Source organism: Panthera leo, chromosome F2, assembly GCF_018350215.1.
Source record: "Panthera leo isolate Ple1 chromosome F2, P.leo_Ple1_pat1.1, whole genome shotgun sequence".
Classification (NCBI taxonomy): domain Eukaryota; kingdom Metazoa; phylum Chordata; class Mammalia; order Carnivora; family Felidae; genus Panthera; species Panthera leo.
Genome location: NC_056695.1, coordinates 58,481,928 through 58,498,892, shown reverse-complemented (window position 1 = coordinate 58,498,892; position 16,965 = coordinate 58,481,928).

The window sequence follows — 16,965 nt, the reverse complement described above, 5'->3', positions numbered from 1 at the left end:
ATTCAGCAGACGTGAAAGAAGAATCTTTTTCCACCTTGCTGTGTATGTGTATGTGTGTGTGTATGTGTGTGTGTGTGTCTGAATTTGTCACTTTCATTAATTTAGTGTAGAAAAAGTAGGTTCCTATTCATTTTCCAACCTCTCGTGCTTTTCAGTTAAAAGCAATGAATAAATTAAAAAAAAAAAACAAAACCCAAACCCAAACACAAAAACAACGTTTGTTATTGAGATTTTGAAGGGCCCGTGGTAACTATATGTCCCAGCAGTGGTAAGCATTCCCAAGCCTGGTGGGGAAGGGTGTACTAACAGGAAGTGATATTTCTTCCAGAGCAGAGATAACAGATAAATACCTAATGGACTACTGTAATCTGAATCTGAGTTATGAATTCAAACCACTTTTATTGAAACCCTTTCCAAGTCATCTCATTGCTGGTGTAGAGAAGACATGATACATTTGGTGGTCTTCTTTAACCATGCCACACTCAGTAAAATGTTTATAATTACATAATTTTCATAACGACTACAGCTGAGAAATATTATACCTTTCTAACTCAAACTGTCCATCTAAAACAAACTATAATTATAAATAGTTTATCACATATAAGCTTTATATTTTGGAAACCATTGGATTTTTCCTTGCCACAAATAACATGCCAAAAAATTGCTGATTCAATGGTAATAAAATTACAATTTTAAAGCAACAGACATACGTTCCAGGTTTTGTTGTTCCCTAATCTTTATTTATGTCTTTGCAATTGGCAACCATCGAGGGGTAAAACTGCACCACACAGATATGGCTGCAACTATAATGCAACCCAGCATCGTGGGTTTCTAATGGCCAATAAACCTGATTTATTAAACAAACTCTATTAATGTTACATCAGGGATAAAGTGATTATGGAGCCCTTTACATTGTAAAAATTCATAATTATCATTTCTTCTTAAGAAAAGAGCCACATCTTTATAAAACAGTCACTGGGCTCTGACATGCTGGGCTGTGTAAAACTGATAATGGGTTGAAAATGAAGACTGTCAGCAGTATGTTCTCCAAAACGGTACATAAGCCATTTGAATCAAAACAATAATAAAACAGTCTTTTTCCTCTTTCAGAAGGGAATTGGCATTTAAATATTTAGAAAATATTCCTAGAACTAGTGTGAGCTAATAGAAGTATAAGGTGTTTAAATTTGAGGTTTAAAATAAGTACCTAAAATAAGTGTCGAGAATTTAAAGATAAATATATGAGACACTAATTTTGTTATTAAATGCAGAGTACAGCAGTGGTTTTGTAAAACCATGGAAAACCAAAATTTAATTTGTAGTGATCATATTCTTTTCCAATGAATAAGTTAAATGAAGGAAAATGAAGAAATTACATATGTATGATTAGAATGATTTAATATAAATGCACACTGATATTTACAAATTCATAAGCTCCATCTTTCTACAGGTTTATTGGGAGAATACAACAAAGAAACTATTAACATCTTCATTGGCATATTTCTGCACTTGAATTATCCTCATTGATTTTGTATATTCACAGAAGAGGTTTCCTAAGAAAACCAAGTTTCTTTCCACTTTGTTGTATAAGAAATCTTCCTTCCTCTATGTAATGTATTTCATTTGAGGGGTTTTGGCCGATTCTACCCTTTCTTAGCCACTGGGGTCTGTGGCCAAGGGCTGATCAAGCAGATTTGTCCCATTCTGCTAGTAACACTGATTATTTTAGAGTTGGATAAGCCATCCCAAACTGGCTAGTAAAAATTCTCCTTTGATATTTTGGTCTTTGGTACAGCTGTGTGACTTTTCTTTCACTGCTCTGATCAACTGAATGTACAACCCAAATAACTATTCCTCCCTATATCAAAGCTTTTGCAACATCATCATAAGTGGAATGTATTGTGTCACTTCTCGAAATGTGGTTAGCCAATTCTGATCCTAAGCCTTAAGAGATCTTGTAAGGGAACTTTACTCTCTTGTACTTTACAATCCCTGTTAAAAGAACATGCCTCAGTTAACGCACAGGTCTCAGAAGGAAGAAGAGGGACACATGGTGCTAAGCCCCTGAGCTAATCTCTACTTGATTATCAATGCTCAGCCACCACAGTCTGGAACAGAATCACACCAACTGACCAGCAGATTTATAAGAATAAATGTTTATGGTGTATTCTACTGAAATTTTGTGTTTGGTGATTTACTAACTAACTAACTGATACAGTGACTCTGACAAGGATGGTAACAGTAGTAGTGAAAAACAGTAGTAGTGGTCAGATTAAAAAAATAACGTTTATTTATTTTTGAGAAAGGGAGACAGAGACAGAGACAAAGACAGAGCACGAGCACGAGAGGAACAAAGAAACAGAATCTGCAGCAGGCTCCACGCTCTGAGCTATCAGCCCTGAGCCACCCAGGCACCCAAGATTTTAAATATACTGTCAGAACTTGACACGAAAAAATATATGAGGTACAAGTGAAAAGGATGACTCTAAATCCTTTGCCTTGAAAAACTACAAGGAAGGAGTTACAGTTTACTGAGACAGCAACTGAAGGTGAAATATAGAACATATTTTCAGAGAAAAAAAATCAGAAATAATATTTTATAGCTTAAATTATTATGTGAGCCTAGAATTCAAGATAGTACTTTCATGGGAAATATGAAGTTTTTGTTGTTAAAATCATAATATTGGAGGAGATCACCAAAAGTATGATTGTTCGATGCAGTAGTGAGAAGATCAAGGTCTCTAAAATTAGCAGCTTTTAAATAGGAAAACAGAAATGATCAAAAGGGCAACACATGAAGTAGAAAGAAAATCAGGAGGGGTTGGTTTCCTGGAAGCCAAAGAAGGAAAGTTTGTCATGGAGATAGAATAATGAACTGTATCTGATATGGCCCATGGGTCAATTAGGATGGTCATTGGGTACTGACTTTAGAGTTAACAACCTGAAAGGTTTTATGTTATATTTACTGTAATTGGGTAGAGTGCCTTTTAAGAATTCATCTAACAATCATTCTAAATATTGTTTTGTGTTACTAATTAATACCACTATATATATATATATATATATATATATATATATATATATCTCAACATGATAAATATATCAACAAATATATATCAACATATATACTAAATGCATAGATGAATTCCCAGTATTAACATTTGGAGCAGCTATGATCAATGATTAAATAATTTTTATTTAATTCAAAACACATCTATTTTGAAATTACATCACACACACATGTAACATATACCTATTCACTTAACTGTTTGATGGTAATACTTCTCTCCAACAAAAGCAGAGTTTTTATTTCTAGTGTTTAACGTAGTCATGATAACCAAACTACATTCAGAAAGAGTGAAAGATGTTTGATTGGCTGAATTTTCCATTATTTCTCATCTTCTTGAAATTCAAGAACATACAAATGTTCATTATGCTTTTTTTTAAGGCACCTTGGTATTAGTACCTACGACTAGCACATCTCTTAGTTTTCTGTGATGATTTTTTTCCCAATTTTTAACTTATTTTATTAATCCAACATTTATGGAGCTTATTTTATATTGTAGTAACTAAGAACACAATATGGAATCAAATTGCTTGATTTTGAACTTTAGTTCTATTCTTCAAGTATGTACCCTTTAGGGGCGCCTAGGTGGCTCAGTCAGTTGAGTCCGACTTCAGCTCAGGTCATGATCTCACAGTTCATGAGTTCGAGTCCGCATTGGGCTCTGTGCTGACAGCTCAGAGCCTGGAGCCTGCTTCAGATTCTGTCTCTCTCTCTCTTTCTCTCTCTCTCTGCCCCTCCCCCACTTATGCTCTGACTCTCTCTCTCCCTCAAAAATAAACTTTAAAAAAATTTAAAGAAAAAGAATGTGTCCTTTAAAGTCCATAAATATAATTGAGGAAATATTCATTTCCCCAATTTCATCCATATTTAACTTATACAATCATTATATTATTGAACTAATCCATCTTAAATGATTAGCATAGTGCACGGTCTATTTTCAAACACAAACTGCATTTATTATAATTGTTATTAATTCTGTATTATGTGCGAGAGCTATGCTAACAATTAGAAATAAAAGAATGTAAACTATGATACCAGGAAATTCATAATTTAGTAAGAAGACAGATATAGAAAGAAATAAAAACCGATGCTGCAGTGCAAGTTAAATCGTAGACCTGTGCTCAAGAGAGAGAGTAGTCGCACTTTTACTTAAGTATTAAGAAAATCTCACAGATAAGTTTACATTTTGCCTTTTTTGATGCTGACCGTGACATAGTTGCTTACCTTTGTTGTCTAATATTGTTCCTAGCTTCTGTGCACATAGAATCAGTAAGAAAAAAGGAAAGGGAATCATTATTTATTAAGTACCTGTCATATGCTAGATAAGAATAATGTTAAATACTTTGCGTGCACATGTTAATAATGTAATAATTATGAGATGGATTGTTCTATTTCACAGATCACATCCAATGATATACAGCTATTCCTTCAAAAGTATTCATTATATTTTAGGCATTTTTTTAAGAACTTTGCATACATTAACTAATTGAAGCCTCAAATCATATCAAGGAAATAAGTATTATTATTTTACAGATGAGGAAATTGTTATAGCCCAAAGTTTAAATACATTTTCTAAGACCTTATAGGCATTTTATGGCTGATTTGGGATTTGAAGCTCTCAACAAGGATTTTATGGGCTGACTTGTGTTTCCTCGAAATTATATATTGAAGTGCCAATCCCCAGTACCTCAATGGAAATGGTATTTGGAGAAAAGGCCTTTAAAGAAGTGATTAAGTTAAAATGAGGCCACTGGGGTGAGGCCCTCATCCCATATGGCCATGGTCCTTATAAGTAAGGGAAAAAGAAACCAAGCATGTGTGCACATCCACGTCGAGGAATGAGCATGTGAAGACACAGCAAGAAGGTGGCTACCTGCAAGCCAAAAGGACAGACTTCAGAAGAACTCAACCCTGCTGCCACCTTGATTTTTAACTCTTAACTTCCAGAACTCTGAGAGAATAATTTCCACATATCTGTAGATATTACCAAATATCTTTGTGATGTAGAGTGCCCCTGGTTGAGAGCCACAGACCTGCATTGAGAAAGCACATAGACTCTTGGCGGGGGGGTGGGGGGGTAGGTAATAATTTTTCTCAACCAAGGTCTTATTCCACTTATTCCACTACGTGATGAAACTAGGACAAAAACCCAGGTTCAACAGACTCCAAAGCTAATGCATTTTTCAATGAAGTCTATTATTGTTGACAGAATTTCAAGTGGAGAAGGAAGTGTATTAGAAGAGGGCCTAGCAGTGAATAAACAAGACTGAAATATACCTTGAGAACATCTACCCTGATTCAGAAGTACTGTTCATAAAGCCCTACTAAGGATCCAGACAGAGAGAACTGGAAGCCCTAATTTTTGAAATTAAGATTGGTGAAGACTGCACTTGGAATTCATCATTTCATGAAAATCTCTATCTGGTGATCTCCCGGTCCGGATTGTTACTACTATTCATTCTTTGAGTCAGACCATGTCTATAATTTTAGAAAAAGTAAAGTTTCAAGAAGTAAAAAACATATCAGGCAGTAGACAGGGTGAAGGTGAAGAGAAGAACTGCAAGCATGGTGCTCGTTTTTCAGTTGAGTGTCACATTGTACTCTAATTATCTACTTGGTTCTCTCTCCACTTGACTGGGTGCTCCTTGCCAAACAGGATTATGTTTTCTGTTTTTTATATTCTTAACACTTTATACTCTACCTGTCATATAATCTGAACTTAATAAAAATATACCAAATGATTAAATGAGCGAAAGTACCATCCTAATAAAATGCCATAAGAAGATGGGCTGCCTGGGTGGCTGAGTCGGTTAAGCGTCCAACTTCGGCTTAGGTCATGATCTCGCGGTTTGTGAGTTTGAGCCCTGCATCGGGCTCGGTGCTGACAGCTCAGAGCCTGGATCCTGCTTCGGATTCTGTGTCTCCCTCTTTCTCTGGCCCTTCCCCTCTCGAGCCCTGTCTCTCTCTCTCTCTCAAAAAATAAACATTAAAAAAAAATTTAAACGCCATAAGAAGAAATAAAAAAATCTATATAATGAAAAATTTGAACTTGAAAAATAAGAATTTATACAAATGTGTGAATTAGAAAAAAATCACAAAAAATACCATAATTGTATGGTGCAATCTAATTTGTCAATGTTTTTGTACAGACATGGATAAGTGAACTATTGGGAGTTCAGAATTGAAAGGGTCTTGCTCAGGCAAAATAAAGAAAGCTTACCAATGTTTTTTATCTAGCAGTGTCAGCTTGGCTCATTTTTTTTCTGGCATTTTAATGCTAATTTGTTAGAAAAGAGTCTAGTGTTCAGATGACTGCAATAATTTTAATTATGTTTGGCCTGCAGCACATAGTTGCACAGTGAGTGGGAGTAAGCACTTCTGAAATTTCGCAATGAGTATTTTCTGAAAACTGTACTGCAAAAACTACATGTAAATATCTGAAATTTAAGAAGAGGACTCCATACAAACACAAAAACAAAATATTCAAAAGAACATGTTTTGGAGACTTTAAGAGTAAAGCAGAAAATATTTATAGCTAAATGAGGGACATAAAAGTAACACAGGCAAGAAATAAGTTTACAAGATAAAAAGAAATATGCAGATTTCTGGGACTATTGCTGTAGAACCATAAGGATAAACTCCAGTATAATTGTGTATTGGATTATGATGGTAGACATGTTTCCTCCTGTATTTATACTTTAGATCTTAAAAAGGAGTTTGAATTTTTACATTTGAAAGGGGCCAATATAAAAGTATTTTGCTCCATTCATCCTGGGCTAATGTGGAAAGTAGGAGATTATCAACTTGCTTCTTAAATTCTTTTGTCTTCATCTGTTTATCAATTGAGATCATTCGTATTCTACAAGATTGTATCAGATCAAAAGTAAACACAGACTTATCTCTAATAATCTCCATATGAAAAAAGTGTCTCATTTATCTCTCTCAAAGTGGAAGTAGTTTAGCTCAAAAACAAACAAATAGAATAATAAAAACATATTTTGAGGTCTAAATTTTGAGTGGACCACTATAAATTGCCATATATTGGCTTGCCTCTATTTTATGCTATAATGGTTTTTCCTCCCACAGTGAAAAATCTAGTTAAAAGAACTAGTTTTCATAGAATTAGATGGGGAAGTAATATTCTCAAAATAAAAATTTAAAACTTCTTTCTGCAAAATATATGCTTTAAATATTTGTTATCTTTTCTGTGAGGAAAGTCATGAATGTTGTATGATTGACATTTTTTCTCTTCTTAATTCTAGCACTTACATATTAGTGTGGTAGAATTGTCAAAGGTAATTGATTTGTCAAAATTATTGATTTGTTGTTATTAACCAAAGCCCATATCTTATTCAGATTTCATTAGTTTGTAGCTACTGTCCTTGTTTTCTTCCAGGATCCCATCTAAGATACATTTTATTAGTCTTCATGTGCCCTTAGATTCTTGGCTGTGATATTTTCTCAGACTTTGTATGGTTTTGATGACGTTGACAATTTTTAGAACTATTGGTTGGGTATTTTATAGAATGACCTATTATTGGGATGTGTCCACTATTTTTATCAATATTACACCGACGTTATGGGTTTTGAGGAGGATGACCACAATGGTAAAGTGATAATATCATCGCATTATATCAAGAGTCCATATTATCAACATGGCATAGCCATGTTGGTGTTCACCTTGTTTACCTGGTTGAGACAGTGTTGTCAGTATTCTCCACTATATAGTTATGTTATCTTACCTCTTTCACATTGTACTATTTGAAACGAAGTGATTATGCACAACCCACATGTAAGGAGTGTGAAGTTATGCTCCACCTTCTTGAGGGCAGAGTATGTCTATAAATTCTTTTATATGGGAGATTTGCTTATTCTCTCCCTTTGTTTATTTCTAGCTATGTGGACTCATAGGTATTTATTTTATACCTTGGATTACTATCCAATACTGCTTGGCTTTCTTAAATTGTGTAGCTTTGGCCATTGGGAGTCCTCTAGTTAACTTCTGTATCTCTTTGACATATCTGCCCAGGATCTACAATATAACATACTGGTTTTTTTTTTTCATTCTAAATATCCATATAAAATATAATAAAGATATAAAATCAAATAAGTTTACGTGAGAATATAAAATTGGTATTCTATAATTTTTTTTTTTAGTATTTGAGAATAAGTACATGTATTATATATTAATTTATACACAGATACATGTGTATATATATATGAATACATACACATTCATGCACATACACACTTGCACACGTATTTATGAAAAAGTGAATCACTGACCATAATTAGATAATGGATCCTTAAGTTGATTCGGCTTTTTAAAATTTTTAAAAATAAGTTTTCTAATCAACATCTATCTCTTAAATAGTAGATATGTCAATCATTTCATAAAATACACATTTTAAAGTTTGTGTCATTCCAACTTAAAAATATGGAAAATTTAACGGAATTTTGCATTTGGCTTCCCAAATAACGATTCTGAATGAAAATTCTAATTTTAAAAGCACTCAGAAATTGGAAAACTAAATCATCTCATAAAAAACTAGTGGTAAATAAGGTGACTTTATTTAAAAAAATGAAAATCATTTAATTCAATTATATTTTTCTTATGTTTGCATCTGATTAAGTTGAAATTTAAAATGGACCTCTGTGTTCTAGATGTTTAAACATTCTTTTAAATGGCAGTAATGTTCCTTTCACTTCCGGTGACCTTAAAAATACAGCTAAAAATTAGAAATGTATAGAATCAGTCTTGAGTGCCATTAATTGCTGGGTACACACATTCAAAAAATGCTAGAACAGAACATTTACAGACCTAAAGCTAAATTATTCAGGTAAAAAAATGACAATTATAATTAATAGATAATTATAATTATTTGGTAATATTTGGTAATAGTCTCTTAAGTTTTGTTTATTATTATTATTTTTAATTTAAATCCAATTTAGTTAACATATAGTGTAATAATGACTTCAGGAATAGAACTTAGTGATTCATCACTTACATGCAACAATAGTGCTCATCCCAACAAGTGTCCTCCTTAATGCCCCTCAACCCTAGCCCATCCCCCTACACAACAGCCAGCTAGCAACCCTCAGTTTGTTCTCTGTATTTAAGAGTCTCTTATGATTTATCTCTCTCTCTCTCTCTCTCTCTCTCTCTCTGCTTTTATCTTATTTTTACTTCTCTTCGCTTATGTTCATCTGTTTTGTTTCCTAAATTCCATATATGAAATTTTGTATTTGTCTTTCTCTGACTGACTTATTTTGCTTAGCATAATACAATCTACTTCTGTCCACTTTGTTGCAAATGGCAAGATTTCATTCTTTTTGATTGCTGAGTAATATTCCTTTGCATAGAGATACCACATCTCCTTTATCCATTCATTGGTTGATGGATATTTGGGCTCTTACCATAATTTGGCTATTGTTGATAGTGCTGCTATAAACATTGGAGTGCATGTATCCCTTCAAATCATCACTCTTGTATCCTTTGGATAAATTCCTAGTAGTGCAATTGCTGGGCCATAGGGTAGTTCTATTTTTAAGTTTTTGAGGAATCTCTGTACTATTTTCCAGAGTGGCTGCCCCAGTTTGCATTCCCACCTACAGTACAAGAGGGTTCCCCTTCTTCCACATCCTCGCCAACATCTGTTGTTGTCTGAGTTGTTAATTTTAGTCATTCTGACAGGTGTGAGGTGGTATCTCATTATAGTTTTGATTTGTATTTCCTTGATGATGAGTGATGTTGAGCATTTTTTCATGGGTCTGTTAGCCATCTGGATGTCTTCTTTGGAAAAGTGTCTATTCATGTCTTTTGCATATCTCTTAAGACTTGATAAAATCTCTCTCCCTTAAGAGATAATCTTAAAATGTGAAATCACCTTTTTAAAAAAAAAAGTCTAAAGTTGGGGTGCCTGGGTAGCTCAGTTGGTTAAGCATCTGACTCTTGGTTTTGGCTCAGGTTGTGATCTTGCATTTTTGTGGGGTAGTGCCCCATGTCAGGCTCTGTGCTGGCAGCATGGAGCCTGCTTGAGATTCTCTCTCTCTCCTTCTCTCTCTGCTCTTACCTCAATTGTGCTGTTTCTGTCTCTCTCAAAATAAATAAATAAACTTAAAAAAAAAGGCCTATAGTTGAAGGAAGAAAGAGAAAGATACAATAAAATTTTTCAGACTAGTCATCGAGTTTTTATTTATTGACCACAAAGATGTGTGTGTGTGTGTGTGTGTGTGTGTGTGTGTGTGTTGGTGTATGTGTGTTTGATAAGAAATTAGAATTTTGTTTCTGATGGTATCAGATTGCTCTTAGTAACAAAGGAATTAAAAATACTTTCTATATTTTACTTCTGTATAAAGGAAATTCTTTTTCACACACATTTTTGTATTTTTTTTTACTCAAAATATATTTCAAGATAAACTATTACAATTGTTAAGATTTATGGAAGGGCTCAGAATAAAAATTAGAACACTATTTTTTAAAATTATTTTCTAGTTTCATATGATTGGAGAAGACTTGATTTAGGTATTTATTTTATCTTTTTTTTATTACTTCTCAGGAATGAAGTCTTGTAGAGGAGGATGAAATATACTGTTTGACTAATTTAAGTTTCACACTGTTTAAATATAATTTAATTATAAAAAAGGAAACAACTTCGATTATACCAAGGGTATAGTTATAAATTACTGAAACTTCACTTTTCAATTACTAATTTTAGGTTTCAACAAAGTTCCTTTTCATTGGCCAGAAACTGAACTATTTTTTGCCACTAATACCTCATTACATTTTTTAGTTATCAATGTTACTATGATAAAGTTAAAAGTATCATCATTAGTAACCGTGTTGTATACATATTTCAGCTCTAAAAGAGCCTAGTATTTGTCCATTTCTTAGTTCCCTAAAGACTTGAATGTCTGAAAAAAGAGTTGTAGAGAGTTGTCACAATGCCAAAAGAGTTTATATTTATGAACAATATTCTGGAAAATATTGTCAAATTTTCTTCCACCTTGACTTTTCTGTTTGCATCCAGGAATAGGCAATTTTAATCAAAACCTCCTGAAACTGTATCTAAATTTAGCTTCACATTTAACCCATAGACAGAACAGTAGACTGATGACAGGGCTGTAGTTAAAATGTTCTTTAACCACTTTGGGGATGTGCTGTTGTTGTTTTACCTGCATTAAAACATCACAGATTGTTATTATTATAGTTAGCATAGACTTCTCGTTTTATAATGGGAGCCTACTGTACAAACCCATGCAAACTGTCATGTTATTGATGACTCTGTGCCTACTGCAAATCTTTCCTTTATTTAAGCAGTAATTATGAGCAGAAACAAATGGCAAAAATTAGAAAATGGATGGTGCTTTATTGAAAATATAGAATGGAATCAGATCCTCAATTATATAAAAACTGAAGCTCATATTGAAGAGCTTCAGTTTGAAGCTGTTTGAAGAGGTGCCACATTTCCAAATGAATTACATTTCTCTTTCCTCCTTGATTTTTAAAGAGACAGGAGTTACTGTTCAGCTATGACAACATAATTAACTTCATATTGCAATTACTTCTACATGATGACAGCTATCAGTAGCTTGAAACAGCTTCAAATGTGCTTTTAACAGTTTATTTTCGCTATTTAGGCTTCCAAATTTACAGTGACCTCACCTCCCTCCACCTCCAGAAAAAGACACACTAACAATTCAAGTGTTGAAAATAAAACAAGTAACATCAATTTCACAAGGATGGAAGATGTAATTAACTTTACTGTGAATCAGGCAAATTTGAGCAAAACCAAAATACATTGTACAAACTCTTCCAACATCATTGCAGTATACAGAAAGGTTATGCTTTGAAATAGTCTTTCTAACAAAATCTTATTTTTATCCAATTAGCTTGTCATTGAATCAAACTGTACTAAATGCATATGTAACATTTTAGATACTATTAGTATAAGAAGACTATGAAAACCATAACCTTGGGAGCATAGTTGGCCTTCTATTTTTAGACCTGTCATTCAGAACAAGGATTTCAAATTCCAGTGTTCATCAGGCAAAATTTCAGATAAGTTTTATATAGTGGTTGTATCCTTATTTAAATCTAGAGACCCATAATCTTTAGACTAGCTTGAAATCAAATGTTTTATTTGGTGATATGTTATTGCTTATCTGTCATGCCTGGATTATACTTTATGCTCCTTTTCATGCCTTGTATTTTGCTTGAAAAAGACCATAATTTGTAATTAAAGTAAATAAAATATCTGACATCATTATTCCACGGAGACATAATTGAAATCACTTGGAATATTGCCTATGATGGAGAGGCATAAGATATAAAGTCTATTTTTCACAAAGCTTAATACAAATGAAGTAAATCCACTAAAAGCCAGAGATCTTTAAATTTTGTTTTCTCATACCATTTAGGCCTTGAAAGCCAATATATCACTATACACACACACACACACACATATATACATATATGGGTATATAATTTAATCACAAAATGCTAACAAAGTACAACCCTATCAGAATTTTACTTTTTTTAATGTTTGTTTATTTTTGAGAGATAGAACACAAATGGGGGAGGGGCAAAGAGAGACGGAGACTCAGAATCCAAAGCAGCCCCAGGCTCTGAGCTGTCAGCACAGAATCCAACATGGGGCTCAAACTCACAGACCATGAGATCATGACCTGATCTGAAGTCTGACACTTAACTGACTGAGCTACCCAGGCGCCCCTTAAATCCTTTATGCTGTAGTCCTGTATTAAAAGTATCATTCTAAACGATTCTTCAAAACTCACTACTATAAAAAGAGCTTCATAAAAGAATATAAAGTTTATTTTTTTTTAATGTTTATTTATTTTTGAGAGAGACAGAGACAGAATGCAAGTGGGTTAGGGGCAGAGAGATAGAGAGACACAGAATCCGAAGCAGGCTCCAGGCTCTGAGATGTCAGCACAGAGTCCGACGCGGGGCTCGAACTCACGAGCTGTGAGATCATGACCTGAGCCAAAGTCAGATGCTTAACCGATTGAGCCACCCAGGCGCTCCAAAGAATATAAAGTTTAAAAGATACCCAGAAATATATCATCTAACAAATCTGTCTGTCACAGAATTCAGATTCATCTCTTGGTGAATTCTGGTGTATGATCAATTATGCTTTTAATTGAGGAAAAAACATAAAACTTTCACTGGGACTGCAGTGTATCGATTTTATCATGATAAAATATTAGAGAGAGTAGGCTGTTGTCATTCTTTATCTGTGGGTTATAGGAGCTCTGTCACTCTATTGGCATATAGTTACATAACTTTCACTACTCTTTCCATTTTCCTTTCTTTTATAAGATAATTCAAAGTTTCCTCTTAGAACCACCCAATATTAGATATGTAAATGTTGAGTCTACTATTTCTTCATAAAGTGATAACATATATAACTTAAATTATTTTTCAAATATATACATACAACAAAAATATATATCATAAATGTGTATATACACATATTTATAAATTTCTGTGCTCATTCGAAGAGGGAGCACCTAATATAATAATCACAATATTTTATATTCATATGTAGATAGAGGCAATGCTCCATATTTTTTCACATTTTACATGATTCCAAAATCCAAGTTACTAACGCTGTTAAAAATCTGAGTATTATTACCTCAGGTTTTTTTCTACTGTTTGCTCTTGTTACATTCATCCAGAATCTGTACGTCATTCAAGAAATCTATGCTGTTCTTCCATTTTTAATTCTAACTCTAGAATTAACTCTAGAAACTTCACAAAGCATTAACTCTTCACAAAGCATTAACTAACTCTAGAATTAACTCTAGAAACTTCACAAAGCATTAGATCTACTAAATGCCTAATAAATTGATACATCGTTCTGGGTGCCTCAGATCTTCATGTACTAAGAAAGAATATTATCTAAGAACATGGGATATATTTCCATTTATTTGTGTCTTCTTCAATTCTTTCAACAGTGAATTATAGTTTTCAAAAAGTAGGTCTGTCACCTCCTTGATTAAATTTATTCCTAAATATTTTACTGTTTTGGTGGAAGAATTAATATTATGAAAATGTCCATACTGTCCAAAGAGATCACATATATGGTTAACTAATTTTTAACAAGGGCACCAAGAACAAAAAATATAGAAAGGATAGTCTCATTGATAAATAGTGCTGGGCGAGCTGGATATCCACATGAAAAGCAATTAAACTGGACCCCATTTTAAAACACTCACAAAAATTAACTCAAATGGATTAAAGACTTAAGTGTAAGATCTGAAACCATACATATGAATACACACAACGGAATATTATTCAGTCATTAATGAAAAGGAGAAAATCCTGCCATTTGTGGCAACATGGATGAAGCTGGAGGGGATTATGCTAGTGTAGTAAGCCAGGAAAAACCAAAACCAAAAACAAACAAAAAAACCCCCAAATAACTATATGGTATTCCTCATATGTGGAATCTTAAAAAAAAATGCCAATTTTATAGAACAAGAGAGTAGAATGGTGTTTGCCAGGGGCTGAGGAGAGGATATGGGGAAATGTAGGTCAAAAGGTATAAACTTTCAGTTAGAATAAATTCTCAGGATGTAATGTACAGCATAAGTTAGTAATATGGTATTGTACACTTCAAAATTACTTAGACCACAAAAAATTAACTATTTCAGGTTATGAATGTTTTAATTACCTTGATTTTGGTAATCATTCCACAATGTATATATTAAATTATTATATTGCATACTTTAAATATATACAATTATATTTGACAGTCATTCCTCAATAAAGTAAGGGGGCGAATATTGTATCCCATAATGAAATATGTTACAATTACAATTATTGGTACCTTAGTTCCTAATGGTAAACTGTGAAAGAACTTGGTGAAGGAAATCTGCTTCAAAACCTGGTAGTATATCCACAAAATGGCCAAATCCCTAATTAGTGAAATTGGATGGATTTTTTTACCACCTGTGGTGAACTCCTATGATTCAGGCTAGGTCCTTCAAAAGCCCTAGACTATCTTATTTACAAATCATCACAGTGTGGATAGCATTAACATGATTTAATAAGCCATTGCATAGAGACACCAATTCTGACCAAAGATATTAGAACATCATATTAAGAAAAAATATGTACACAGAAAGATGCTGAAAACAGTAAGTGTAGTAATCTCCAGTAATTATATATTTTTCAAACTGGTAACACATATTTGGAGGGTAGATATGAGAGAAGAGGAGAATCTAGTCACTTGTTTGTCTGTTCATTCTGAACTCTTTGATATTTAAAACATCAGGCTTAATGGGTTTGAAATTCTATATTCTTTAAGTAAAGACCAGTGACACAAGCAATTGGTAGAGATTGCAGATGAGTAAAAAAAACTAATTATTAAGTTTAATACAATATGCATTTCCTTTGTATAAGGCACTGTGCCCAGTGCTGTGGATGTATAAAAATGAAATAAATATGGTTGCTGATTTAAACCAACTAGCATAAAGGATGTTATAGTCATTCAAAGGGGACTTTGAGGCAATGGAATTTATATAAGTCATTATATTAAAGACTAGGCAAGTATGATTATCAGGAACAGGGTTTTTATCTGACAGCCAGATGTAGAAACTGAATGCCAATCTTTAAATGCTGCAGTCTCAGTTAAATAATTGAAACTCTCGGGGCGCCTGGGTGGCTCAGTCGGTTAAGCGTCCGGCTTCGGCTCAGGTCATGGTCTCACGGTTCGTGGGTTCATGCCCCGCGTCAGGCTCTGTGCTGACAGCTCAGAGCCTGGAGCCTGTTTCAGATTCTGTGTCTCCTTCTCTCTGTGACCCTCCCCCGTTCATGCTCTGTCTCTGTCTGTCTCAAAAATAAATAAACATTAAAAAAAAAAAATTAAAAAAAAAAAAAAAAAAAAAAAAAAAAGAAACTCTCTAAGCCTGTTTTCTCATCTATAAAATCAAGATAGTATCAAACTCATAGGGATTTTGTTGGCATGAATAAAATAATTATACAACTATTTATTATCCACACACTCAGAGTAATTAATAAAGTACAAAGCATATTATAAATGTAAGTAGTTTATTCTGAAGGTGTTAATGCATAGTGGTTCTTAACTGTGGACAGTCGATCAGTTCTTTCAAGTGTAAGAACCTTAAGCAACACAAAGCCATATCATTTTTTTTAACTGCTTTATTGGGATATAATTGAAACATATAAACTGCACATTATTAAAGTGTACAGTTTTATGTTTTCACATAATTCTATACTTCTGGAATTATAATTTCAATCAGTATATAAATATATTAAACATCCCCTAAACTTCCTTATATAATCCTTCTCTTTACCCTTCCCCCCCACTTGACCCTCAAGTTCTCAGGAAACCATCAATTTGCTTTCTGTCACTAAAGGCTAGTTTGCATTTTATGGGATTTTTATATAAGTGAAATATTTTAACATGTATTATTTTTGTCTAGTCTCTTTCACTCAACATAATTATTTTGACATCCATCCATTCATCTTAAGTGCAAAAACAGTTCTATTTTTTTTAATGTAGAGTACTAATCCTTTGCAGATATACCACAATTTTGTTGTGTTGAAGCATGGTTGACATACAGTATTCCATTAGTTTCAGGCATGCAGCATAGTGATTTGACAGTTATATACATTATGAAATATTCACCGTTGTAAGTGTAGTTGCCGTTTGTCACTATACAAAGTTAGCAATATTAGTGGATCCACTTATTTGTTGATGGAACTTGGGTCATTTTCAATTTGGGACTATTCCAAATAAAGTTGCTATGAAAATTTGTGTACAAATCCTAGTATGGACAGATACTTTGCCTTGAATAAATGCTCAGGTGTAGAATGACTGTTTTCTATTTTTGTGTTGTGTTTAGCT